Raw genomic sequence first — 27,266 nt, forward strand, 5'->3', positions numbered from 1 at the left:
CACGTCCTGTGAATCACAAGTTATTACACTTCAGACACTTATTTAGGCTAGGTGGTGCGTTATTTTCAAACATTATAGGGGATTATCATTTTAGTGCTACTGCATCTGCAATAAAGTGAAAAAATGTTATTGTTTATAGAGCCTTTTGTGGATGTGTCACCTGAAAATGGAGAAACTGTACCTGGAGCACTGTATTTCAGGTGTTGCACAAATGTAAGCAGATTCATATATTCGGTCTGCCACAGTGCCTGTTGAATTTCATTAAAAGTGTACTTTTTTCAAATCTCTCGTAGAGCTCCCTTGAATCTTCGGCAAAAGTGGCACTTAAATCATGCTGTACAAAGTTCAGCATTTGTTTAAGTTTGAACAAGCTCTGTTCCCTGAACCTTTATTGAATAAACAAACAAAAAAAAAATGCTATCTTGAGCATCTGATACATTTTAAAGTCACACAGAGGTTTGTAAGATGCACACAAATGCACACCTGTATCCCAGATCTCTAAGTGGTGCAGCCACCCCTACAAAAATAGAATAAAATCTATACTATAAATACATAAAAATTCATGGTCTATCCTGATTCCTTTTTGTTCCCCTCTTTCTGTGTTCCTCTTATTTTTCCACTACCCCTTTTACATATCCCTTCATCTGTATTTAATAATCTTTCATGTCATTGTCTGTCTGCATGTCATTTAATCTTTTTAAAGGTCATCGTTGTTTTTATATGAAGGTCATTTGTATTAAATTATGAGCTACTTTCAAATGGACACATGGTGTGTTTCCTCAAGAGCTCCAGAGATAATATCCTCCGACCTTTCTCTCTAATCCTGCCTTAACTCAGTTAATCTGTCTAGAATCTCTTCATTATTCCCAGATAAACTCTCAGGGAACATATTACAGTGCTTATAAACAGCAGTATTGTGCAGTGATTTCCTAAAATTCACCATCGAGAAGAGATTCGATGATAAAGAAGGGAAGTCGTTAATTATGAAATCATGAAACTTTATCAGGGTTGGCCTGTAATTGCTTATAGATGACCGTATCAGCATTGCTAATTGCTGGTAGGATTTGAGCATTATTAGGGATAGTATGATAAAGTTAAATCCCAGTGTTCCATGCAATCGAAATTTATCAGAAAGCATTCGAAATGAAGGAAATGTATGGGTGGTCTCAAAGTTTGTTATGTCTTGCTTTACAGCAACTCTTCACCAGTATGTAGATTTCTGTGCATAACTGACATGAACTTTAGAGTGACATGCTTTTAAACCATTTTAAACAACATGTTTAGCATTTTTTAGAATTCTAAACAATTTAGTGAAATTAAATGAAAGATTGCATGCAATATTTATATTGAAGAGTAAACAAAAAAAAAAAGCTTTCTCCTAGTAAAAGTAAACGTTTAAATAAAAAATAAATAGATAAACAAACAAACAAATAAATTAATAAATACAATTGCCAGCTACCCACATGCATCTAATAGTGAAAATGCCAAGACAACTTTAACCCTAATCTATAAAATGACATTAAATAATTATATAATAACAATAAAAAAACAAAAGAAAATTGCTTCTTTTTTTTTTTGATGAGTATTATATTCAATACATTTATGCATCATATGATCATGCTGTATAAAGTTCATCTTAAGCATTTGATACATTTTAAAGTCACACAGAGGTTTGTAAGATGCACACAAATGCACACCTTTCATTTAAAGATTGCATGCAATCTTTCATTTAATTTCACTAAATTGTTTAGAATTCTAAAAAATGCTAAACAGGTGTGCATTTGTGTGCATCTTACAGTATTATATGAGTATTATATTCAATACATTTATGCATCATATGATATAGGAGACTATGAAGCTCAGACTTGAAGAGGAAAGCAGAACGAATTTTTGTGTAAATCGTTCGTAAAGCCGTTTTGACAAACTTTCGAGTTCATTTTCACTTTCATTTGTATTTTCAAAATGTTAGTTGGTACAAAAGAAATGTAAACCTGAACCATGTGTAAATGGTGCATAAAACATTCTGTGTTCTTTTTTGGCAAACTGATGACACTGAAGTTTGATGCACTGCCATAATCAGTCTTTGTCAGGTGACGTCACAGTCACGAGAATCGAATTGCATTTTAGGTATCGCCGCCATTTGTAAGGTATCAAAGCCGAGGTGTTTTGATATTTTAGGGCTCCCACTTGAAAGAAACACTAGACATGCAGCGGAAATAACCAAGAAGCATCGGACGGCCTGGATAGCAGCTGTGATACGCAAAATCATCATATTTGCCAACATATCTCCGTTTATGTTCGTTTACCCTCGTAAATTTTCATAAAGGTAAGTAAGAGATTTTTTAGGATGTGCTTATTTTCTATTTTCTTTAGTACCTGACGTTATATCCACGATTTTGGGTTATCAATGCTATTCAGTGGTGTAGTGCAGGTATACGGTGTAATGACAAGTTTGGATAAATGCAAATATTCCCTAAAAACACCCAGTAAAGACAGTGATGCAGTCAGGAACGTGGCGCTGGATTCCTTTGAAATATGTTTGATGGTTGCGCCGGCACTGTCCCCCCACCCGAGATGCTGCCTGTTCATACGCAAGAGCATGTCAGAAGAGGGACGTTTAGTGGTAAAATAGGTCAAATAGGCAGCTAGGTTCTTAAACCGGTGAACTGGTTAGTGGTGCCAGGGCAGCACACCACAGCAGACAGCCAGGGAGCAGAAATGCGTCCTGTACTATAAAATGTCACGCAATCGTTTTTTGCATAGGTGTAGAGATTTATTTTATTTTACTACTGAAATTCTTAACTAAATACTTAACTGAATACCAAACTAAAATACATTTTTAATATTCCTAGATTTCCTATATTTCATATAGGTTGATGTGACTAAATTGTAAGTAGGAGCACATTGAGATGATGACCAGCTGAGATGATGACCCACCAGGCTGGAGGAGATGGTCGACTTCACAAGACACCACACGGTGCCACAAACTGAATGTAAGTTGTGTGTACACAGAAAAAAACTGACTGCTTTTCATGTTAGACTTAAGGGAAATTCTCTCTTAATTTTATATACTTCTGTTAACTTCATGCACCTCAGATTGGATCTGCCTGCACGAACACTGTTTTATACAACTTTTACAGGCACAAAATTATCCCTCATTAGTTTGTGGAGTCCTTTGGACACAGTATAGTAATGACTGACTGCTTTGAGATTTCCACAGAGAAACCATTCAGTGTAAAAGTGTGTGACAGAATGTGTTCTACCTACAAACACTATTAAGTATTTAGCACTTCTAAGAGTCCATGTAGAAAGGGTCATCAGAAATGTTTGGCAGAAGCGTCAAATCATCATCATCATATTATTATTATTATTATTAATTTATTCAATTTTCATTGTAGTATTTACACTGTGTCCACTTAAGAAAACAGTATGTTGATGTTCATGCTTGTCACATCTTCTGTTATGCATTTGAAGCTGATTTTTAACACAGTGTTGCATTTATAATAAAGCATGTATAATGACATTTTCATAAATGTGTTTTTGATTGTCTCCTTATCAGTACTTGTTGTCAGCCAAATGAAGTACGGAAAATGTTGAACAAACAGGGTAAAGTTTAATGGTATTGACTCACATGACGTAATTACAATTGTGCAAATTATGTGTGCAAATCAATAGTAGACAAAAACAGAACATATAATCAAGTGTAAGTAAATAATATACGTTTTATACCGTAAACGAGCAAGTCATATTTCCAATGAGGTTGAACACCAGTGTTGTGCCCATTTTCAACCCCCTGCCAAATTATTACCCCCTCTCATTGAAACTGCTACCTGATTGCCTAATCCTAACCCCTCCCCCACACCCAATCCTAAACCTACCAATACTAGGGGGGGTAGTAATCTGGCAGCACTCAACTTTTTGCGGTCAAGTAACGTTAATATGGATCAGTGTTAATTGTTATTGACAAATTATATAAATTACGGTTCCTAAAACTTATGTAAGACTAATTACATAAAATGATATAAATATCATTTGTCACTCCATATCAGCCAATGATTTTTTTTTTCATTTCAGATTTCACAGCAAAAAGACACATGTACCACATGTTTTAAAAGGCTTTTTGCTTGCTAAAAAAGTATGAACTATCAGTCAGATGACAGAAAGCATGCAGTAGATTGTGTAAAACATATTTTTCAACAAAGTTTTGATCATGTTGATCATTAAGAGGCCTTAGAATATGATACAATAGGCTTTATAGGATTTAATGTACTTTATATTCATACTTTTTTGTGTTTTAAACCACCACAGTAGTTGGTTTACCACTACGCTCTTTATCTAACATGCATGAAGCTCTTGGAAATGCACTTGACATTTAGCTGACACGACAGACGCTGTCAACTAACACTACCACAACTGTCCAAACACCAAAGCCACAACATGCTTATTCAAAACAACAGAAGAAGCAAATTAGCGTTGCAGACATTCTACATTGTCAAATCTAGCTCTCTGATTCTGACAAACGAGTCATCAAGATTATTTCTGAAATCAGTTAATAATCATTGCTGTGTGTTGGGAGTCAAATGCTTATGGGATGATTGACCATTACAGAAGATAAAAGTCACATTTATGTTATTGTGGCAGGTGCACCACAGAGACGCTATCGAAAGAAAGGAAGCATTTGAGAATATCACGAATGATAGAAGCTCGAATCTCAACATCCCTAGACATCCTCTCCAGATAACAGTCTCACTGTTTGATTTCTGAGCGTTTGAATCTCTGCTATGGACTTTCTCTGTTGCTCTCAAAAAGCACCGTGCTTTAGGCTTCTCAATGAGACACTCCGAGTTACATAACCACACAATTATTAGCCCCAGCGCCGCGTGAAACATCAGAATCATATCAGCCGCCTCTACACTTCTGAAAACGAAGTTTAGCAAAGCCGATCAAGCTCAGAAACTTGATGACTCATCAAAACATTCTGAATCCTGACACTCGGAAACTGTCATGGTCAAGATTAAGAGGGACTAACAGATTTAATTTGTTTCCAAAATGGGCTCTGCTTAATCCCAAACAAACCCTGAGTGAGAAACTATGGGAAGGTATTGACATTTTTTACTCTTTTTGCTTTTTTCTTGGTGTCATATTTATGCCTGACAGTGTAAATGTTAAAAAGAATGTACTTTAATTACTAGGATTTTGAATTAATGTTCGAGGTTAGCATTCAAACAAACTTATGTGATTAAATTGTGTGTGTGTGTGTGGTATCAAATCCCTGTAAATAATCCCAAAAGGGCACTGGCTATCCAAGCAGAGAGAATCCAATAAAAAAATAATAAAATAAATAAACTTCTGATGTAGACAGTGGAAGGAGAAAAACTTGTACATTCATGAGAAAATCTGACAAGGTCGGGGTCGGAAATCAAAAGGGTCTTGGGGCAAAAATGCAGATGAAATTAACACAAATGCCCCCTAAATTCAAGATACGTGGGAAGAAAATGCAAATTTGGTTAAAAAACATTTTCCATTATGCTGGTTGAAAGTCTCTTCATATTCCAATAGCAATAAGTTAAGCGGTCTAAATGTATTTACAGTTAAGGTCAAAAGTTTACATACACCTTGCAAAATTGTAATTATTTTACCAAAATAGGAGGAATCATACAAAATGCATGTTATTTTTTTAGTACTGATGTGAATAAGATATTTCACATAAAAGACGTTTAATATAGTCCACAAGAGAAAATAAGTTGAATTTGACCTCGTTCAAAAGTTTACATACACTTGATTCTTAATACTGTGTTGTTACCTGAATGATCCACAGCTGTGTGTTTTTTTGTCTGTTTGTCTGTTTTTGTTGTTGTTGTTGTTTGGATTTGTTCAGTGATAGTTGTTCATGAGTCCCTTGTTTGTCCTAAACAGTTAAACTGCCTTCTGTTCTTCAGAAAAATCCTTCAGGTTCCACAAATTCTTTGGTTTTTCAGCATTTTTATGTATCTGAAACCTTTCCAACAATGACTGCATGATTTTGCGATGCATCTTTTCACCTCCTCACCTGAATCCAGATTGAAACTTAAAGCTCAACAAAGATCTGACTTCGTTCCTGACTGAATCTTTCTGTACCAAGGGTTGGTGAGTGTCGATCTATCCAAAAGAACCATTAAAAACCAGTACAAATTTGTTATCCTCTGCGCCGTCAGAGAAAAGTTAACAGCTGCAGGGTTTGGTTAACTAAGTTATCCTCTAAAAAATTCTTTTTAGAGATGAAAGTTATCCTCTGTTTCAGGCAGGGAAGATAGCATTATGTGCTAAAATTGTTTATCCTCTATTCAGGCAGGGCAGGGAAGATTAGCATTACGTGCTAATATTTGTCATCCTCTGTTTCGCCAGAGAAGATTAGCGTAAAGTGCTAGTAGTTTGTGTTGTCCTCTGTTAATTCAGGGAAGGTTAACAATAGTTGATCTGTCCTAACAAGCGTATCCTTTGTTGATCAGAGAAGTTTTAGTGTTATAAGAAACTCACAAAATGGTTAGAAAGAATGCTAGGCTGATCCCCACAACTGAAAAAGGTGGTCTCCCCTGGTGAAAAAGCCAGCATATGCTGGTAGGTATGTTTTGATGCTGGGATGCCGGTTAGGTATGTTTTGATGCTGGTTTAAGCTGGTCCTTTGCTGGTTTATGCTGGTTTAAGCTGGTCCTTTGCTGGTTTATGCTGGTCCTTGACCAGCTTAAACCAGCAAAGGACCAGCATAAACCAGCAAAGGACCAGCATAAACCAGCATCAAAACATACCTAACCAGCATATGCTGTTTTTTTCACCAGGGTCGCAACTCCTTTGTGGTCAGATAGCGAATTCAAATCACTGATAGGAGTGCAAATGAACCTAATAATAACTGAAAAAGTTAGACAAGAATTAACTAAGAAATATGAGATCCATCCAGACAAGACTTGGTCTGTAGATGACTGTAAAAAAGTACTTGGAGCATGTATTCGTAAGAACAATGTGAAAGGCATTATCTGCTGCCACAGAGAATTTGGTTTAGCGCAAGCTACACAACAATCTCAGCGTAACTCAGAGCTAGAGGAACAGAACACAGAGCTCTGGGCTAGAATATCTGCTTTGACAAAAAAATTGAACCGCAACAAAGCTTCAGAAAAAACTGATATGGAAGTTAGTCAGCCTGATAACAATTATCCTGACTTACAAGCTTTCTTTGAAACAGATGTAGCCATCCAATCAGTAACTGTAGATTCAGTGAGGAAATGTGGTGCTAGAAGAAGATCTCAGGGAATTGAGGGAATTGAAAGTGTCGCTCCCAACTCTTCTGTTGTTCAGGTACAAGCAATTGCAAAAATGGTAGGACCTAAATATGTAGAGAGATTGTCCCAGAGCTTACCCTCAGCACGCACAAATTTTTCTGAATTTAGAAGAGCACTGATTAGCAAAATGCGCCTCTACAACATGTCGTTAGCAGAAGTCACACAGCTGATGTCACAAATTCTAACTGAATCTGAATTCAACAGTTTTGAGTCTGCTGTTACTTCTGAACTACAACATGCCAGTAAAGGGGATTTGAAAGAAGGTGTTTTGAAAATTTTAAAGAATATCATGGGACCCAAAATAGACTGGTCCAAAATCACTAACTGTGTACAAAGGAAAGAGGAAACTGTGAGTGAATACACTGAAAAGTTTTGCCAGTCAGCTGTAACTTACAGTGGAATAGTTGAGGATCCTGAAAGTGTGCTAGATGACAAAGGACCCCTAGTCCGCATCTGGTCAGATGGCCTTGTAGCTGAGTACAGAAAAGCCTTGCCATTCCTAAGTCTAACTTGGTCTAACAAAACTCTCAGAAGTAACCTAGAGACATTAGCTACTTGGGAAAGAGACTCTGATTTTAAAGCCAGAGTAAAGATTGCAGCAGCATCCTTTCAGGTCAACACAAAGAACCAACAGAAACGTAAATGTCCTAAGAGGGAGGGCAGTTGTCATTACTGTGGTAAACCTGGACACTGGATGAAAGAGTGTAGGTAAAGCAAAAAGACATTAGGAGTTTAACTGTTTAACAGTTTAACTGTTCAAGAAAAACAAGGGACTCATGAACAACTATCACTAAATAAAAAAAAAAAAACACAGCTGTGGATCATTCAGGTAACAACACAGTATTAAGAATCAAGTGTATGTAAACTTTTGAACAGGGTCATTTGTATAAATTTAACTATTATTTTCTCTTGTGGATTACAAGTAAACATCTTGTATGTGAAATATCTTATTCAGGTCAGTATTTAATAAAAAAACAACATGCATTTTGTATGATCCCTCTTGTTTTGGTAAAATAATTAACATTTTGCAGATTCTGCAAGGTGTATATAAACTTTTGACCTCCACTGTATACGTTTTTGTATCTTCTGTGGAAGGCGTAGGACCATAAAATGTTTGTCTCTGTCCGAGGGCTATGATAGGCTGTTCTGCTGCCTGTCAACAGTTGCATACCTCCACACACCCTGTTCTCACAGATGCATTTCATTACACTACTGCAGACCAAGTGAGAATGGAAGGCATTATTATTGTAATATTATGCACTTTGTTCTGTAATGCTTTCTCACCGGTGAATGAGACATGAGTAATCTAACAGCACTGCATTCAACCCTCCGCCAACGCTGTTTATCATCGCGACTCTGGTCTGCTAGATGTTTGGTGACTGTGTACTGATGTACTGTATTTTCTGAGCTCAAAGTAATGCCTGTTAGGTCTGTTCCTAAGTGCCCTGTGTGGATATCTACCGGCCTCTGAATCTCCAGATCTTACCAAATCAACAATCAGAACTGTTCAGCTTAGGGGCCCTTACTAGTGAATCCTATCTTTGTTCATGAACCTTTTATCTTTATCCGAATCTCTGAGAAGAACATGCAGTTGCTATGAATCACAAGCATATGACATTACCAGTTAAATCATGGTACTGTAATAATGAAAGTTTTTGCTGGTTTAATGGAGATATATTTCTAGAGTTCACAGGAAGAAATGACATAACTGTTAAGATGAGGTCACAAATAGGTCCATTGTGTACTGGCAATTCAGATTCAACTTGAACATGAGGGAAATCTGTGTGTGGCACTTTTTTGTTCCCATGCAAAACTCCACAGCAACGTTAAATGTGAGTGCACCTTTACACACAACGCAGGTCAGGCTACATTCAGAATAGCAAACTGCCATACTACGCATACTACTTTTGCGGTGTGCTGTGTGTATTTGACATACATGGGATAAATAGATTTAAAGGGGTCATCGGATGCTAAGTTCACTTTTACATGTCGTTTGAACATTAATGTGTGTTGGCAGTGTATGTACAAATCTACCCTATAATGATAAAAATCCATGCAATGGTTTTTAATTAATCTGTAAAAATAATATCCCCTTTTTCAAATCGAGTCATTCTCAGATGCCTGTCGTTGTGGCGTCACACCGACAGAGGCCACTCCCACTTGATTGACATGAACTTTTTACCTTAAATCAGCTGTAACAGTCCGCCCTCTTTGTTTTGATGCCAGAGCAGGGATGTAAGTTAGACAAGAATATCTCAGATTGAGTGATTGATTCGCACGAATCACTCGTCATCCAGCTTCACTTACAGCAGAAGTGAGTAAAAGGTTTTTTTTTTTTTTTAATCTCTGCAATCGCCTTTCCTAATAATGTGCTAGTTAGCAAGTTTAGCGGCTAAAATGCAGCTAAAATAAACAGGCTCATCACTCCACAGAGAGAAGAGAGGGGCGGGGCGAGCAGAGCTCATTTGCATGTAAAGCAGCTTCGACCAGAATTAAATGATTTTTGCAGAGCTGATTTTGTTTTTTCCTTTAATACTACATTGGTCAAAATTTGCACTATTTATCCAATATTTAACCATTGCAGGGCACATTGTATTATTTTCACATTGTATTATCCTTATATATATATATGTGCACAACTCTGTTGTGATAACAATAATTAATGTTTCTTGAGCAGCAAATCAGCATATTAGAATGATTTCTGAAGGATCATGTGACACAGAAGACACTAATATGATGCTGAAAATTCAGCTTTGATCACAGGAATAAAGTACATTTTAAATTATATTAAAATAGAAAGCAGTTATTTTAAATTGTAATATTTTATTTCACAGTATTCCTGTCTTTGCTGTATTTACGATCAAATAAAAATAGCCTTGAAGAACAGAAAAGAACTCTTTCAAAATATTTTGAAGTCTGACCCCAGACTTTTCAATAGTACTGTATTTACTGAATAAATTCATAGAAACCTCTAGGAAAATCATTTGACCTTGCATCAACCAGTCTTGTAGCTGAATAATTTGTGAAAATATTGTCAGACCAATATCATCAAAAAGCATCTCACAAGTTTCTCTGATCTCTAATCACTATGACTGTGACCTATGCCTGACCTGTCTGAAACTCTCACTCCAGACTAAAGCAGCCACTTCCAGTTACTAGTTTGTCAGTGCGATTTGTTTTGCGATCTACAAATTACATTAGCAACTGTACTGTCTAGAGACCGTCAGGGTTTGTTTAGAGGTTTTACTGAAACACGGCACTGGAACAATGGGAGTAACCAAATAAAAGGTTTTTATTTCAGAACTACGACCGTCATATCGACATCCAAGCCGACAGGAAAAAAACTGATATTGCATCAGCTCTCTAACCCCTGCAGGCAATTACAGGCCACACCCCATTGCTTTTGTAACCAATAACAGACTTTCAACATTAACAGCCATTTACCATTTACTTTCACTGAACTTGAAAATTCCCTAAAACTAACAGAGTATTCTTGTAATCTAAACCAACCAAAACTCTTGCTCTGGGTGACCAAACACCACAGCAACTTTAATGGGAACACAGTTTCAGTACTGCTTCATACTGTGGCTTAGATGTTTATTGTAGCATATTAGGCTTTACTTCACATAAAAAATACACTAAAGACAGTATACTGTATATAATCTGTGCAGTATGCACTAATCATTATAATATTCCATTCAAAATAAACTCTTAAGTTGTCCAGAGAATGTTGCAGTTAAATCAGTAATGTCTATGCAATGTACTATATATGATTTAGAACTGAGGCTCATTACGAGAAATATTGCTCCCACAGACTGCCTGTAAGAACAGATCATATTTCATTCATAAACACCCAGAGGAATGCCAGTATGTTTGTGTGTTTGTCAGTGGACAGGGAGATCTCCTTGTCTCCTCACACCAGTGAACCGAAACTGTCAACTGGCTGCTTGTAGATCAGTTTTCAGCTTTTTCTAGTATTGCATCTCCTCAGTTTGTTTTGTTTTATTTATTTATTTGAGTCATACTCAGGTTTGAGGTTAAAAAATAAATAAATTGTCAATTTGTTTAAAAAATGACCGATCGATTTGCTAGATAAGACTCTTCCTCGTCTGGGATCATTTAAAGCCATTTAAATCTGCATTTTGGAAGTTCAAATTTGGGGGCATCATTGAAGTCCACTATATGGAGAAAAATTTGGGAATGTTTTCCTCAAGAAATATAATTTCTTACTTAAGAAAGAAAGACATGAACATCTTGGAGGACAAGGGGGTGAGTAAATTGTTACGGTCAAAGTTACTTCGTCCTTATTTTGTGTTTGTATACGTTTTCTTTGTATTAATTTGGTTATCTCCTGTCTTCTCGAGGTTGAGCTCCGCCCCGTTACACCTGTGGCCTGTTTAGTGAGCGCTGAATTGGATATGAGGGGGAATCAAGATGGTGTTGTCTCTCTCTGTTTCCAGCGTGTGTTCAGAACAGTGAATTCCTGGCTCGGCTGAGAGCATGACTCGCACTCGTTTTGAAGCTCTGTTCAGCTACCTTTTACGAAGCACTGTATCCCGCGAGCTTCGTGTGCGTCTTGATGCAAGTCAGCCTCCGATAAGCGGTCTGTTTGTTTGTTGTTTTGTTTTCTGGTTGATCTGTTAATTTGTTTGTTTTTGCTATGTTTATTCCTTCGTGTTGTGTTTTTTAAATTAACGATTAAATGTGTATGTTGCCTGTTGCCGAAAGTGGCACGTGAGCCGACTAGATCTGTTAATAAAAAGCTGAATTGATATCTGTGGTCTCACGTGTCCTTGTTATGTTGCTTAACCCCTTCCCTACGAGCATTTTAAAACGGGGTTCGTAACATAAATGGGGGCTCGTCCGGGATCACAATAACTTTGTTTTAATGTTTAGTTATTGTTGTTTCCCGATAATTCGTTGTAATTAACTTACATGTCCAAATGGCCACGCATTCTCCGGTTAGTTAGAGTAAGCCGGCAGGGCTGTGCTTAGCGCCAGCTCTGACTACGGTTTGCTGTTTATTGTTTTTTTTTATTATTTTAGTTTGTTGTGTTTGGAGGTATTCCGGGGGAGAGAGCAATCTCTCAATCGGTACCCTCTGAAGACTAGCTAGATGTAGTTAGTTTTCTGGGTAGGTAGGACCGGAGTGTGTGTGGATTTTTACTGATTATTTACTCATTTGTTTTGTTTTATTATGGCAACATTTGATCTAAATCAGTTTATAGATCAACCTAGTGTTGAGGGGTTAGAGGTATGTCGGAAAAATGATTTAGTTCTGATTGCCCAACACTATGAAATTTCGATTTCTAAAACACAACGTAAAGCTGAGATAAAAGCTTGTTTAATGTCTGCTTTGATTGATAAAGGAGTATTTTCTGCTATGGAGGCTGTTTCTACGCCGGCAGCTGAACTAGCTGTTGACTTTGCGGAAAGTTCATCTTCACGAGGGCCTGTCGGTGATCAAGTTACTCCAGTTACTGTCCCTGGTGGGGAGGTAGGTCCACCTTTTTCCATGCCTAAATTTGAGCCTGTTTCACTTTCTTCAGAGGCATCGCCTGAGTTCCGTACTGATTGGCGTTTAAAGCTCCGGTTAGCTCGTTTACAATTGGAGACTCAAGACCGTGCTCAAGCAAGACAAGACGATTTAAAACATCAGATCGAAATGTACCGAATTGATGCTGATACAAAAGTGCGATTGAAGCAGTTGGAGTTACAAGCTGCTCGTGATCCACCTAAACAATCGATTCTTAAAACCTCTGCTAATTTGAATGGTGGCTCTGAGATCGTTGTTGGACAGTCAAATTTGGGTATTGCTTCTAGTAATTCTGTGCTGGCTGGTAATGAGTCCGAGTCTGTAACTGTTCCGTTAACTCATTTTGATGTGGCCAAAAATATTGCTCTTGTTCCGGTTTTCCGTGAAAAAGAAATTGAAGCGTATTTTCAAGCTTTTGAACGTATTGCGAGCGCTCTGAAGTGGCCAAATGAGGTTTGGGCTTTAATGTTACAATGTAAACTGACAGGTAAGGCACAAGAAGTATGTGCGTCTCTTTCGCTGGAAGAGAGCGTTCAATATGAGGCGGTGAAAATTGCCATTTTACGGGCGTACACTCTAAACCCGGATAAGTTGAATTTACTTAAAAAATTGGAGGAAACTGGTTGCCCTAAAAAATTTAAGTAATGTAAAGTTTATTTAACTTAAAATGTTTTGTAATATGAATTACAAAGATCATTTCATTTAACTTAAAATGTTTTGTAACATCATTTCATTTGCAATTATTATAACTATTATATTTAAGTCAAATATACTAATTTCCAAGTTAAATCTATATCAAATGTTTTATTTTTCCAATTTGTTAACCTAGAAAATTAAGAAAAAAGCAAACAAATAAAGGAACATTAATGCAATTTTCCCTTTTATTTTAAATCAATTCAATTACAAATATTCAATTGAAAACACAACAAAACCATTTTTTCATATCCTGAAAACATTTCCCCATAAAACATGGGAGAAAAAAAAAAGTTCAAAAAGATACTAGTTCAACAAATTAACTTATCGTTAAGCACACAAACAAGTTTTCCTCAGAATCGCAACAAACAGCATCAAAACGATATGTTTTTTCCACACTCTGAGTTCACACTATTGGCAATACTGAATTTTAGGTGTCAGCTCACCTTTTCCCGACAAAAAATATAAAATACTTTTCATACACTTAGGATAGTCCAGGTGTAGGCAGGGAAATCAGTCTGAAAACAATGGACATAGAAGGCCTGAGATTGGTCAGTTCATCCATTACCAAGCTTTCTTCCAAGATGATTCCCACTCTAGATGAGGTGAGCTGTGAACTTTCTTGATCAACGCTGAGGATTCTTACTGAAGTTTGTCTTGTCAGCTGCCTCCTAACAGAGGAAGAAACAGAACGACAAATACATTATCAAGTCAGTTAGACAATGCTGTTGTTAAATACTCAAAGTCATATGCTGCCTTCACACCATGTCATAATTACTTTAATTCTGAGAGGACAACATTGTGATGTTCAGCTTGTGAGCTGTTCATGTCAATAGACTGGGAATTGCGCTTTTCTATGGCAACACTATCAATGCTTAAATTAATCTGGAGCAGTCAGATACAGTGGTTAGGTGGTACAGCTCTCAGAAAATTTCCAGTTTACAGATGTAATTAGACTTTAGGGTTTACATTTAATTGTACATCTACAGAATATTTAAAGTAAAATCCACATACAAACACTACTGGAAAGCTTGTAAACAACAGGAATGAGTGCAGGACAGACTCACACCATCATCATTATGAATAATCTTCTGACACACACTGTGCTAGTCAAAGTGATCATCCTCAGAACAGGTCTCAGTTAACCCACGACATACAGTTGATCTTGAACTTTGGTGTGAAGGTGGCATAAATGTGAACAAGGAAATTGTTTTGTTCTTGAATAATTTCCATGTTTGAACAAAGAGACAGGGTTTCACAGACAGGGCTTCACAGACAGGGCTTAGCTTAAGCCAGGACTAGGCCTTAGTTAAATTAAGATACTTAAATAGCTTTTATAAAAACACCTTAAAAGCTTTACTGGTGTGCATCTTGAGAAAAGAAAAATGGCACTGACATATTTTAAAATATGTCATTACAAGGTATTTTCAGTAAAGACTCCTTGTCATGTTATTAAACATGTTATTTTATTCTGAGACTGGCCTTAAGCCTTGTCTGTGAAACCAGGAGGAAAATGTGTAAATAGCAGTGCTCTCTTATCAGTTATTAGGATCATACTTACACTTTCAAAGCATCTCTTCCATTTCTTCTTTCTTCCAAAACAAGATAGTCGTTAAGAGGACTCTGAACCTAGATAGAACAGAAGTATATTCATCCGCCTTTGTATTTATACCGCTAATTAACGAAAACTTACGCTTTCAAACAATAGCCATGTCTAAATTAAACGTGGTACATTAACGTACTGCACTCACCATATTAGCTCCACCTTTGTCGCTCCTCGGCTGGAATCGCGGCTACTGTATGAGTAAAACTAAATTTACGCTCCTCACAAACAACAGCTCCTCGAGTGAAAAAGAAATCATTGAAAGAAAAAGGCAAAAAATGTTAGTCGAACTCGCCAGTCAGGGGTTCAAGCGCAGGCGAGTGAGAACACTAGCTATCAACGGATGAGAAATGTCCCGTCGTTTAGACGAACAACAACTTTTGCCGATCACAAAGAGTTTCTCGAGGGACGTGATAAAAGATAAATGGCGGAAAACAATGCCAATAGAACTATCTAAATCTAAATTTCCACATTCATCCACAGCTTAAATTCATACACAATCACAGTGACAAAATGGCGCTGTTACTCGCAGCACCGGTGGAGGAGGCGTGGTCAGGAGATAAATTTCATAATACGAGTTAATTTAACTTAAGTTTATTCACAGGTTCAAATATGTCTACAAATTAGTAGAATCTACTTATATTTTATAAGCAATGCAGTAAAACTTACATATTGTGTTCAATTGTAATTAAATGGTTTAATTAGATACAAAATCCGGGCTTACAGTGTATGAGTTAGTTCCTGAGCATTACCGGCAACGTTTTCGTAACACGAAGAAGTTAGCGTCTCAAACTTACGTCGAGTTTGTTCGTGAAAAGAGCATATTGTTTGATCGCTGGATAAAAGCGTGTAAGGTTACGGACTTTAATTCATTGAGGGAGCTTATGTTGATTGAGGAATTTAAAAACTGTGTCACTGAACGTACTGCGTTGTATCTAAACGAACAAAAAGTCAATACTGTGCAACAAGCTGCTGTGTTAGCAGATGAGTATACGTTGTTGCACAAGACTGTGTTTAAGCGTGTGAGTGACAATGATGTACCGTTAGACAATGAGAGTTTCTCCGATCATAAAACCAAATGGGTTCCTTCCACTCTAAAATCGCGTAAGGAGTGTTCCTATTGTCATAAAATCGGGCATGTGAAGGCAGAATGTCGTTGTCTAAAACGAAAACAAGAGCGACAAGAATCATTGTCTGTTCAGGCTCGAGGTTCCGTTTTAGTACAAACATTACCTTCACCTTTTACTATCCCTGCACCTGATTTATGTTTTCAGCCTTTTGTGTTCGATGGATGTGTTTCATTGACTAATGGAAATAATGGTAGAAAACCTGTTCGAATTTTACGTGACACTGGAGGATCGCAGTCTTTTATTTTAGCGAGCACTTTGGATTTTTGTAAGAACTCTGCGTGCGAAACCAGCACTATTGTACAGGGTATTGAAATGGGGTACGTAACCGTTCCTCTTCATCGAGTATGGGTAACTTCTGAATTGGCATCTGGGTGTTTTGAGGTTGCAGTTCGTCCCTCTTTACCTGTGAAGGGAGTAGATTTCATCATGGGGAATGATATTGCTGGCGGTAAAGTCTTGCCCGCTGTACAAGTGACGAATCTTCCTGTGGCTGAAATGCAGCCTGATGCATTTGTTGAAACTTTGCCAGATGTGTTTTCGAGTAGCGCCGTGACAACTCGAGCCCAAGCAAAATGTGATTCCCAAGAACATTGTCTTAATGATTCAATCTTTTCAGATATTCTAGGGAATGAATTTTCTCCAGAATCGGCGGATGCGGCTACATCGAATCCTCATCCTTCTGTTAGTTTTAATCTTGTCACTGATGTGTCAATTTCACGCAAAGCCTTGATTGATGCGCAGAAAAGTGACCCAACTTTGGAGAAATGTCGTGTGAGTGCTGAAAAAGGTTCACTGACGCCGTGTAATCACAATTTTTATTGGAAAGACTCCGTGTTAATGCGCAAATGGGGTAGAACATTGAGCACCGAGCAGGCAGATGAGTGGAATGTGGTACATCAAATTGTGGTTCCTTCAAAATTCCGACAGTCTGTATTAAACTTGGCTCATGATCATCCTTGGTCTGGACACCTGGGGATTAATAAAACCTATAATCGGGTGCTCCAGTATTTCTTTTGGCCAGGGTTAAGAACCGATGTTGCTAAGTATTGTAAAACCTGTCATGTCTGTCAGATGGGAGGAAAGCCAAATCAGGTTGTGCCACCTGCCCCTCTCTGTCCGATACCTGCTGTGGGAGAACCCTTTGAACGCGTTTTGGTGGATTGTGTGGGACCACTCCCTCGTGCTAAGTCTGGGTGTCAATATTTGTTGACGATTATGTGCGTGTCCACTCGTTTTCCAGAAGCAATTCCTTTAAGGAATATAACTGCTAAGTCTGTCACGAAAGCTCTCACGAAATTCTTCACAACCTTTGGGTTACCAAGAACTGTTCAAACAGATCAAGGTTCAAATTTCATGTCTCGAGTATTCCGCAGTTCGTTAAAAGCGCTAGGAGTTTCTCACGTTGTGTCTAGTGCACAACATCCAGAATCCCAAGGGGCTCTGGAACGCTGGCATCAAACTTTGAAATCTGTACTCCGTAAATACTGCATCGAGACCGGGAACGAATGGGACGATGGAGTTCCCTTTGTGTTATTTGCTGTGCGTGAAGCGCGACAGGACTCGCTGGGGTTTAGCCCTTCAGAATTGGTCTTTGGCCATAATGTTCGCGGTCCTTTGAAAATGTTAAAAGAGGAACTTCTCTGTACAAGCCCTTCCGAGAAGACTAATGTAATTGATCTAGTCTCTCGTATTCGCGAACGGGCGCGTAAAGCTTGCACTTTTGCTAAAGAAGCTCTTTCTCTTTCTCAAATGAAAATGAAACGTTGTTATGATCAAAAAGCAGTTGTGCGTAACTTCCTGCCAGGAGAGAAAGTTCTGGTATTAATTCCTGCTCCTGGGTCGGCATTCACGGCGCGATTTTCCGGTCCCTACGTGATTCAAAGTAAAGTAGGTGAGACTGGTTATATAATCCATACTCCAGAACGGCGAAGAAAAACTCGCTTATGTCACGTAAACATGCTAAAGCGGTATGTATCTCGTGATGTAATGGATGAGGGGGAGACTACTAATGTTTCCGTATGTGATTTAGCGACTGAAGCAAGAGAGCGCGTTTCATTGCTTACTCATATTTTGCCTACGCAGGACAGCGATGATGGATTAAATGTGTCGATGGAAGTCTTAAGTGGCGGTTGTCTGAAAAACTCTGAGGCTTTATTAACACTCCCCTCTCAACTTTCTTATTTGTCCACTGAACAGCAGCAGGACATACAGAAATTGTTGAAGAGTTTTCCTAACCTGTTCAACGACGTTCCTCCCGGTACTTCTGTTATCACGCATGACATTAATGTCGGTAGCACATTGCCTATTAAACAACATGCCTACCGTTGTCCAGTAAGTAAAAGAGAAGCAATGAAGCATGAAGTGACGTATCTTCTGGAAAATGGCTTTGCGGTTCCTAGCAGTAGCCCTTGGAGTTCCCCCTGCGTTTTAGTGCCAAAGGCCGATGGGTCTTTTCGTTTCTGCACTGATTTTAGAAAGGTTAATTCCGTCACCGTACCAGATGCTTTCCCTCTGCCGCGTATCGACGATTGTATTGATAGTCTTGGTACCGCAAAGTATATTACGAAATTGGATCTTTTAAAAGGTTATTGGCAAGTGCCATTAACAGAGCGTGCGTCTGAGATATCCGCGTTTGTTACACCAGATTCATTTCTTCAATATACGCGTATGGCATTCGGTTTACGGAACGCGCCCGCGACATTTCAGCGCTTGATGTCTTTAGTTTTAGGTGATGTTCCGAATTGTAATATTTATTTAGATGATGTAGTCATCTTTTCGTCTACTTGGGATGAGCATTTGCTGTCTCTATATGAAGTGTTCCGTCGTTTATCCGCTGCGTCCCTTACATTGAATCTTAAAAAGTGCGAATTTGCTAAAGCTTCGGTTACTTACCTAGGGAAACAGGTGGGGAACGGTCAAGTAAGACCGTTGGACGCAAAAATCGCTGCTGTCCTCGAATATCCGATCCCTACTACGAGGCGAGAACTGCGTAGGTTCCTTGGTATGGTGGGATACTACCGTTGTTTTTGCAAGAATTTCTCAAGTGTCGTTGCACCATTGACAAGACTGTGTAGTCCGAAAGTTGATTTTAATTGGACTAATGACTGCCACCAGGCATTTTTGTCTGCCAAATCTCTTCTTTGTAGTGCTCCTGTTCTCTCTGCTCCAGAGGTATCCTGTGCGTTTCAATTGGAGGTTGATGCTAGTGCCGTTGGAGGGGGAGCTGTCCTTCTACAGGAGGGTGCTGACGGGTTACTCCATCCTGTTTCTTATTTCTCTGTTAAGTTTAACCGTCACCAGTTAAACTATTCGACCATTGAGAAAGAAACGTTATCGCTTTTATTGGCATTAAGACACTTTGATGTTTATGTAGGGGGCAGTATGTTTCCTGTTACGGTCTACACGGACCATAACCCGTTAGTTTTTTTGAGTAAAATGTACAATCACAACCAACGCTTGATGCGATGGGCACTAATGGTGCAGCCATACAATTTGAAAATTCAACACAAAAAGGGATCTGAAAATGTGGTGGCGGATGCTTTATCACGGTGTTAATTTTGTTCTTCTCCGAAGCAGTTTTTCCTCTTTACCCTTTTAAAAGTTTAAGGGGAAAATAACAAAACTGCTTCTGTTTTTAGGGGGGAGGTGTTACGGTCAAAGTTACTTCGTCCTTATTTTGTGTTTGTATACGTTTTCTTTGTATTAATTTGGTTATCTCCTGTCTTCTCGAGGTTGAGCTCCGCCCCGTTACACCTGTGGCCTGTTTAGTGAGCGCTGAATTGGATATGAGGGGGAATCAAGATGGTGTTGCCTCTCTCTGTTTCCAGCGTGTGTTCAGAACAGTGAATTCCTGGCTCGGCTGAGAGCATGACTCGCACTCGTTTTGAAGCTCTGTTCAGCTACCTTTTACGAAGCACTGTATCCCGCGAGCTTCGTGTGCGTCTTGATGCAAGTCAGCCTCCGATAAGCGGTCTGTTTGTTTGTTGTTTTGTTTTCTGGTTGATCTGTTAATTTGTTTGTTTTTGCTATGTTTATTCCTTCGTGTTGTGTTTTTTAAATTAACGATTAAATGTGTATGTTGCCTGTTGCCGAAAGTGGCACGTGAGCCGACTAGATCTGTTAATAAAAAGCTGAATTGATATCTGTGGTCTCACGTGTCCTTGTTATGTTGCTTAACCCCTTCCCTACGAGCATTTTAAAACGGGGTTCGTAACAAAATTATTTGTAAATTTTTGTTCTGGAAGTGGACTTCTCCTTTAAAGCAAAATCTGCAAATTCTACTGTTGGCCTGCAATGAATATCTTTATTAGTTGCTGTCTGTGAACGATTCCACAGGTATACACTTGATTCATTTAAGTAATATTGTTAGCGGTAAGCTAGATGGTCTGTCACGTGAAAGTGAAAGTAAAGTGAAATGAATTTGATCGCAGCATTTCATTTATAGTAGATTTGCTTTATTATTGAAAATGCTTTTTTGAGCGCGGTCTGCAGCGTTGAGTATTGAGTAACAATCACACACGTTTTTGATGAGCTTATGAATGTAATATCCAGTCAGAGTTGTTTTGATTCCTCACCGCGGCGAACTCATGAAAAAAATCTCTCATCAGCTAACAACAAACTGCCACTGCATGACATTGCAGCTTTAACTTTTAATGAGATATGAGTTAAGGTAGTTATAAGTAAGAAATGCCCCTGTGGAAATCAGTTAATTATTCAAAGTAGTTAGTAACTCGCTACTTGAGTAGATTTTTCATTGGATACTTTTTTACTTTTAGAGTATAGTTTTTGGCTACTCTACCCACCTCTGCATTTTTACCACAACACAACTCAGAATGAGCAACTTGGAAAATAAAATACTGATACAATGCCACATTGTGTGGCTTTTGGTTGTAATTTTCCATCAAAGGGCAACAAGAGAAGTCTTCACCGCTTTCCTACTGATAAGAAAAGGAGACAAGAATGGGAAGATACCTGTGGACGAATAAAACTTCCTGAAGACCCTCGTCTTTGTTCTCTCCACTTTAGCCCTGATGCCTTTAAGGCTTCTAGTGGACCACAGCTACTAAAAGAGCTTACAAATGGCAGAGACAAGAAACGCTAGATGCCATCCTGGCAGGATGTAAACATGCCGACGCTTGGCATGACGTTTCTCAGTGTGGATTTCACTAATATCCAGGCGTGTTTAGACATTTGGTTTAAGTCTATCCATCGACGCCTGTAAGCTTTTCAGTGGCTGTGCTCATCGTGTTAGTATTTTATTTTCTTGAGTTGTGTTGCGGTAAAAATCATCATTGAAATAATGGCGTCTCCATAGTCCAAAATATGCATGAAACGATGCAAACCACACAAGTCCCGGGGTTCCCTTAAAAAAACTAAGAGTGTTTCTTGAAATCAATGCTTCCATGAAGAACCTTTAACATCCATGCACTCTTAAAACTAAAGGTTCTTTTTTGGCATTTATGGTTCTATAAAGAACCTTGATCAACCATGGAACACTTCTATTCCACAATGGGTTCTTGATAGTAAAAAAAAAAAAAAAAACGTTCTTCTTAATAAAAATGGATTGTTTAAGAACTGTTCAGTTAAAGGTTCTTTGAGGAACCCAAAATGGTTTTCATCTAAAATGTAATGCAGTGTGTGGTGAAAAGTATCCAGTTTTTATCAACTGCGGACAGTGGTCAAGGCTCAGTGAACCCCGATCTCTGAACAACTGAGAATCTTTTGATCAGCCAGCAACAGTATCTACAGGGGTGGTGTGCTGCAGTGATTAACACTCAAGGCTGAAGACCGAAAGGTTTCTGGATCAGTGCCCCTAAGAAGGGAGCTATAAGTCAACAGTGCTATGCCCTTGAGCAGGGCACTCAACCTCGGGTTACTCTAGGGGGCTCGTCCTTGTAATAAAGCTCATGGCATCATTTGGTGGTGATGGCACATGACACTGCAGAAACAACAGCAGACCCAATCGAGTGCCAATGCCAATTACAGAAAAGTTTGAGTAAAGGTAAGTAAGATTTTATTTAAAGAAGTTAATAATTTTATTAAGCAGGGATGCATTAAATTGATTTAAAAAAAAGTGACAAAGACATTTGTACAAAAGATTTCTGATTTAAAAAAATGCATTTTTAATTTCTATTTATTCAGAATCATGGTTTTCACCAGAAATGACAACTGTTTTAAACATTGATAATAATAAGACATTTTTCTTAAGCAGATTTTTTTTAGATATATTCAAATGGATTCAAATGTTTCAGAAACATCTTACCAAACCCAATCTTTTGAACAAATATTGCATATTATTATTATTATTATTATTATTATTATTTTATTTTATAATTTTTTTTTTTTTGGCACACCACAGAACTACACTACCAGTCAAAAGTTTTTGAACAGTAAGATTTGAATGTTTTTTTTTAATTCTCTTCTGCGCACCAAACCTGCATTTATTTGATCCAAAATACAGCAAAAGTAGTACTATTTTGAAAATTATAGTAGTAACTATTTTAAAATAACTGCTTTCTAATTGAACACATTTTAAATTGCAATTTATTTCTTTGATCAAAGCTAAATTTTCAGCATCATTACTCCAGTCTTCAGTGTCACATGATCCTTCAAAAATAATTCTAATATGCTGATTTGATAATCAAGAAACATGTTTTATTATTATTATCAATATTTAAAACAGTTTTCAGAATTCTTTGATGAATAGAAAGATTTTGTAAATGTTATTCTACTGAACTTTCTATTCATCAAAGAAACCTGAATAAAATCTACTCCGCTGTTTTCATAATAATAATAATAATAATAATAATAAATATTTTTATAAAACATTTACAGAATATTAGAATGATTTCTGAAGGATCATGTGACTGGAGTAATGATGCTAAAAGCAGTTATTTCAAATAGTAAAAATATTTTACAATATTACTGCTTTGCTTTTAGATTAAAAAAAAACCATTTAAAATCTTACTGTTCAAAAACTTTTGATTGGTAGTGTACTTGAGTGAATATATATTAAAATTTACATTATGTATACATTTTAACTAACCGTCTTGATGCTGAAAAGCATTATTAATTAATATAATAATATAATAATGCCCATTATACATTTCAGCTATTTTTTAAATAATTGTTAAGAATATTTTGTAACACAATATCATGTTTAATTTGGAATTTCAATGCTTTAAAAAATAAAATATATAATATACACCAACATTTAAAGGGGTCATCGGATGCCCATTTTCCACATGTTGATATGATTCTTTAGGGTCTTAATGAAAAGTCTACAATATACTTTGATTAAAAATTCTCAATGGTTTTGTAAAACAACACCCTTTTTACCTTGTCAAAATCAGCTCTGCAAAAATCAACCTATTCTGAGGGGATTGTTTCTTTAAATGCAAATGAGCTCTGGTCGCCCCGCCCCTCTCTTCTCTCTGCTGCTCTGAGAGATTGTTTACTTTAGCCGCGTTTAGCCGTGAAACTTGCTAACTAGCACATTGTTAAGAAAAGGTGGTATTTGACACCACACCGACAGGCATCTGAGAACGGCTCGATTTGAAAAAGGGGATATTATTTTTACAGATTAATTAAAAACCACTACATGGATTTTTATCATTATAGGGTAGATTTGTCCATACACTGCCAACACACATTAATCTTCAAACAACATGTAAAAGTGAACTTTGCATCCGATGACCCCTTTAAAGTTAAAGTGATTAGTAATTCAGTAAAATTACATTGCTATATCACTTGTATACTCTCACAAGTTGCTTGTATTTCAATCCAAGACTCTTTTACAAACTAGATTTAGTACTGAATGAAGGACATTACATTCCAGCAGAGCCAATTACCATCAAATTAGTCTTCTGACGTTTGACAAGGGAGATTTGCTTTGTCTATAAGAGCCATCTTCACACTCACAAACATTTATATCACGATCTAAGAAGGCTTTTGTGCTGTGAACGACTCTTGGCTAAATATAAAGCCTTCAAAGTATAGCGGTATAGGAGATGGTGACGCAAGTCAGCAGTCAGGAAGCAGTTTGCTATCATTGTTTGTGTCACAGCGTCCAGGCTAGATGCCAAAATGCCCATTCGACTGAAGAAACATGTCATGTGCAAGTCATTGCAGCAAAAAAAAAAATGAATGAGACAAGCTACCACATTTATCTAGGGAATTAAGCTCAACCTAAATACTTTGCGATGCCTTGGAGGCTTATTATTAATAACTTTACAAACCAAAATTATTTTTAAAGCTCTGAACCAGGGTTGTATTATCTAACAAAATGATTAGGCTTCATACAGTAGTTAATTAATTTTTAATTAATATTATAAATCACATACTTTTTTTTATGAATCATATAATTCATTGTCACACTCTGTATAATCATATTTAAACTATTTATGTCTATCATATAATAACACTGGAGTAATGACGCTGAAAATTCAGCTTTGCATCACAGAAATTAATTACATTTTTAAATATATTCAAATAGAAAACAGTTATTTTAAATTGCAATATTTTTTACTGTTTTTACTGTATTTTTATCAAATATATTCAATATTTTATGCAAGAATGCATACTCTTACATTTTGGGCAATTTTTGCTTTGCATGTAAAACATGAAGCAGATAAATGGCATCTGGGAAACTAAACTGTAATAATATTTCACAACATTACTGTTTTACTGTATTTTTGATCAGATAAATTTGATATTAAATGCAAGCTCTTACATTCTGGTCTATTTGCACATACTGTACAATGAATTAAGCAAATGGCAAAATGTTTCACAATATTACACTCTTTACTGTATTTTTTTATTTATTTATTTATTTATTTTTTAATATTAAATATTCAATATTCAATATTCAATATTCAATGGAAGAATGCACGCTCTGACATTCTTAACTATTTTTACTTTGCACATAAAACAAGGCAGACAAATGAAATCAAGGAAACTCTGAAAAGTCGTGGACGATTGCATCCCACAATTTGTCCCAGAAGAACTTAGAGTGGAAAAGCCCCTGATTTCAGTAAATCAAACATGAGATAACACATTCCCTTCTCCTGTTACACTCGGGTTGGTCTTACCTTCCAGGGAGAGGCTGGATTTCCTCAGCTGCACTCATGGAGGCCAAAGGTGTTCCAGGGCAAACGCAGCAGCGGCCAAACTCCAGCAGGAGAGGCGAGAGGATGCGTCCGTCCTCAGACTGAGACTGAAAGAGCGCTAGAGCGAGGAGACTGGAGCTCGGAGAGACCCGGTGCAGAGCAAGCCAGCGTCTGACACACATACAGACACACACTGATGGAGAAATGTGCGTTTACACTCACACACACATCCACACAGGAGTAAGGGCAGTTTGGACAGACAGTTGCAGAGGTGTGGTGTGCATTGGATTGGACTCACTCATTCAGGCTGCACACACACATACACACACTCTCTAAGTCAGTCCAGAGTGCTGCCAGTCCAAGCATGGCAAGAGAGACACTGAGACTTGTTGTCTACCTAACAGCATGGTCTCTCTCACTTTCAGTCTCACTCTCTTTTCTCCCTCCCCCTCTGTATCTTTCATCCTAGCTATATCATACATGTCTCTCCACCTTCTGCTTTTATATGGCTTTCCTTTTGCTTCTGTTTCTCTGATTCACTCTCTTTTTGTTGGGTTGACAGATACTTTCCCTGTACTTGTCACAATTCTCTTTTTTCTTTGCTTTATCTTTGTCTTCACAATTTAGCACTAAATCATACAATACTAAATACCATGTTAATTATGATGATTAAACCTAAAGATACTTGGCAAAATTAAGCCCATTACATTACTGCTCAAAAGTTCTGAAGTCTCTTATGCTTGCCAAAGCTGCAATTATTTTAGGGGGGAAACCAGTAATATTGTGAAATATTAAAATAACTTTTTACTGTTTGAATTTATTTTGCAATGTAATTTATTCCTGTGATACAAAATAATAATAATAATAATAATAATAATAATAATAATAAAGCAATACTTTTGAATGAAAGTGTACATATGATTAATATTTAATCATTTTAATTATCCAAAAAATACTTACTTTTTGCATTACTGGGGACTGATTTTGTGTATTTAATAATATTATGTATACTTGTTTTTGACAGTTTAAAACTAATGGTAAAATTATATAAATATGACAAAATTAAGTCCATTACATTACTATATATATATATATATATATATATATATATATATATATATATATATATATTATTATTATTATTTTTTTTTTTATCATTCAATTTGCATTTTGACTAAACACATTTACCCCCAAAATTTCCATAAACTAAAATTATTGGCCACAATGACTTTAAACAATATATATTATGAGCACAGTGACTTTAAACAAACACTAACGTACAATTTTATAAATCTATTTAGAATTTAGAATTACATTAACTCAAATGAGAACTGATTTTGGTATTTTGTAATAATATGCAGACTTGTTCTTGATTGATATATATTTATTTGTATATTTATTTTATTTTATGTATTTATTTTTTCTCCACTCACCTCACTGGAATGTAATACTGAAATAAGCTTCAGATTTAGTGATGTATGCGATAAATCCTCTTAGGTATTGATCAAAATGTTTGAATATTGTAATGCTATAATTTGTCAAACAGAACATCACGTGCATTAATATGTGCAAAGCTGAACAGAACCAGACATGTTTCGCAGTGACATGCTCTATTTTTAACCTCTATTTTTAAGCCTTTCCTGCATTTCAGCAGGAAAGATGCATGAAATAAGATAGGTGCCTCTTCATTTCTTTTTAAACTCTTCATTTTTCTACATCAAACCAGTGTCAGATCTGAGCTGTCCATTTTATGCCACAGGAGTGAGATGTGAAAGCATTCACAAGCACAAGGCTCTTCTTAAATACAGCTAGAGAATCCCTGTATGTTTCTTCATGACCAATAAGGTTTATGTGCAGAATTTTGTACAACAGTGACTGATCAGA

The 27,266-nt window shown here is 37.0% G+C and overlaps 1 protein-coding gene across 1 annotated transcript in view; it reads right to left on the reverse strand.

Annotated features, from left to right (window-relative positions):
- Window positions 1-25,612, reverse strand: part of opn7d (opsin 7, group member d) — an 89,294-nt gene extending 63,682 nt beyond the window's left edge. The window contains exon 1 of the mRNA XM_051116933.1: window positions 25,365-25,612. The gene's annotated coding sequence lies outside the window, so the exon portion shown is untranslated. The remainder of the gene's footprint in view (window positions 1-25,364) is intronic.
- Between the last annotated feature and the right edge of the window lie 1,654 nt (window positions 25,613-27,266).

This window comes from Labeo rohita, chromosome 8, assembly GCF_022985175.1.
Source record: "Labeo rohita strain BAU-BD-2019 chromosome 8, IGBB_LRoh.1.0, whole genome shotgun sequence".
NCBI classification, from domain to species: domain Eukaryota; kingdom Metazoa; phylum Chordata; class Actinopteri; order Cypriniformes; family Cyprinidae; genus Labeo; species Labeo rohita.